This window comes from Galeopterus variegatus, unplaced genomic scaffold, assembly GCF_000696425.1.
Source record: "Galeopterus variegatus unplaced genomic scaffold, G_variegatus-3.0.2 Scaffold1275, whole genome shotgun sequence".
In the NCBI taxonomy this organism is placed as follows: Eukaryota; Metazoa; Chordata; class Mammalia; order Dermoptera; family Cynocephalidae; genus Galeopterus; species Galeopterus variegatus.
In genome coordinates, this window is record NW_007727386.1 from 138545 (window position 1) to 140849 (window position 2305).

The 2305-nt window shown below is 46.7% G+C and overlaps 1 pseudogene; it reads right to left on the minus strand.

Annotated features, from left to right (window-relative positions):
• LOC103593107 overlaps positions 1-2305 on the minus strand; it is a 34895-nt pseudogene that overhangs the window by 643 nt on the left and 31947 nt on the right.

A 2305-nucleotide genomic window follows, 5' to 3' on the forward strand; every position in this document is an offset into this window, starting at 1 on the left:
CTCAGCAAGGGGAGTCTGGGATTGCCCTCCTGGCCTAGGGCACACCCAACGGCTGCTAGTGCAGCCCCCTGGCTGAAACCAAGGAGCCGGTCAGAAGGCCCCAGCTTATTCAGTGCCTTTGCCACCATTCCCAGGGCTTCGTGCAGACTTCTGTACACTGAGGGCTCTTCTAGTACATAGAAAACCGTCTGCCTCCTGGTCTGAAAACCACCAGCCTCAAGGCTGCTCCTCTGGAAGACAGGGACCTACAGCAGTATGGGGGAAGAGGATGGGATTAGGGAAAGGGGGAATCCAGGGGGAAAGAAATGAGAAAGCAAGGGTTTGGGAATGACAGAGAGGGAAAGAGAAGGGACAGAGGGGAGAAAGTCTGGGGGAAATGAGGAGGGGAATAAACGGATTGGCACGAATTGGCGCAGGGGAGACAGATGAAGGTGGAAACCTGGGAGGGCAAGGCTGGAGTCTGAACAAGCGGGGCTGGGATGGGAATGAAGGAAGGAATGCGGGCAGGAGACAGGGTGGGGGTATGCGCGGGCCCTTAAGGGGACGAGGTAAAATAGAGGAGACACTCTGAGTGGATTTCCGGAGCAGGGCTTATCGCCAGCGTCGGGTCCGGAGCCCTCGGGGCCGCGGCAACGCGCAGCAGTGCGGGCTGCTCAGTCACCAGGCTGCAGGGCTGCCCGCGGCCGTAACGCTGGGCAGCGCGCCGCGGAGGCACCGGACTCTACATTTTTACTGAAGTGTGACAAATAGAAGAGTGCACAAATCATAAGTGCTTTATGAATTTTCATAAAGTGAAGACTCGTATAACCGGAACCCAGATCAAGAAACAGAACACTAGCAGCACCAAAGTAGCCCCTCTTGTGAGTTGTGCTGCCACCGCATCACTACCCTCGCCACCTTGGGGTAATGACTTCCCTGATTTCTGACGTCATGGATTCATTTTGTCTGTTTTTTTAACTTTATATAAAGAGGACCACACAGTATGTTCATGTGCGTGTCTGCTTTGTCTCTCTCAATATTATATTTGTGAGAATAATCCATATTATTGCACGTAGTTGTAGTTTGTCTGTTCTAATTACTAGATAGAATTCTATTGTATAATACTGTTCCACAAGTAATTTGCTCATACTACAGGTGGATATTTGATTTGTTTCTAGCTTTTGGCTATTATGTGTGTATTTGTATGTTCCAGTTTTTGGCTATTGTGCTATGAATATTCTTGTATGTGTCTTTTGATGAACTTTTGCACTCATTTCAGATGAATATATACATCTAGGAATAGAATCACTAGTTCACACAATATGCATATGTTCAGTTTTAGAAGAAAGTGCCAGCCAATTTCTCAAAGTAATTCTATCAATTCACACTCCTATCTGCAGTTGTTCTCTGCATCTTCAACAAGGCTTGGTGGGTTTGTCTTTTTAATTTTAGCCACGCTGATGGGTAGGTAATAAAATTACCTGTGGTTTAAATTTACACTTTTCTAATAACTAATGCACCTGACTACCCTTTTTTTTCTTTGCCTTTTGGCATCCCCTTTTGTGCAGTGCCTGCTTAACCTTTTGGTCCATTTTTCTATTGGATTATCTGGATCTTCCTTCCTAGCAAAAAGACACTGGATACAATTTTTTTTTGTGGATGTATATACTAAAATATCCTTTCCCAGTCTGATGCCTGACTTTTCACTCTTCTAATATATTTTGATGAAAAAAATTCTTAATTTTTTTTTAAGATGACCAGTAAGGGGATCTTTAACCCTTTTTTTTTTTTTGACCGGTAAGGGGATCGCTACACTCGGCACGGTGCCCTCTGCACCACGCTCAGCCAGTAAGTGCACGGGCCATCCCTATATAGGATCCGAACCCATAGCCTCAGCGCTCCTAGTGCCGTGCTCTCCCGAGTGAGCCACGGGGCCGGCCCTTAACCCTTGACTGGGTGTTGTCGGCACCACGCTCACTCAGTGAGCAAACCAGCCATCCTTATATGGGATCTGAACCCGTGGCATTGGTGTTATCAGCACCACACTCTCACGAGTGAGCCACAGGCCGGCCCCCAAAATTCTTAATTTTAATATAGTCCACTTTTCAGTTTTTTTATTGCTCATCACTTTATTACACTGTTTTAGTCCATTTTGTGTTGCTGTAACAGAATACCTGAGACTGGATAATTTATAAAGAACAGAGGTTTATTTAGCTTACAATTCTGGGACAGCCGCATCTGGCACGGGCCTCAGGCTGCTTCTACTCATGGGGGAAAGTGGCAGGCAGCTGGCGGGTACAAGCAGATCACATGGCGAGAGGAAGCA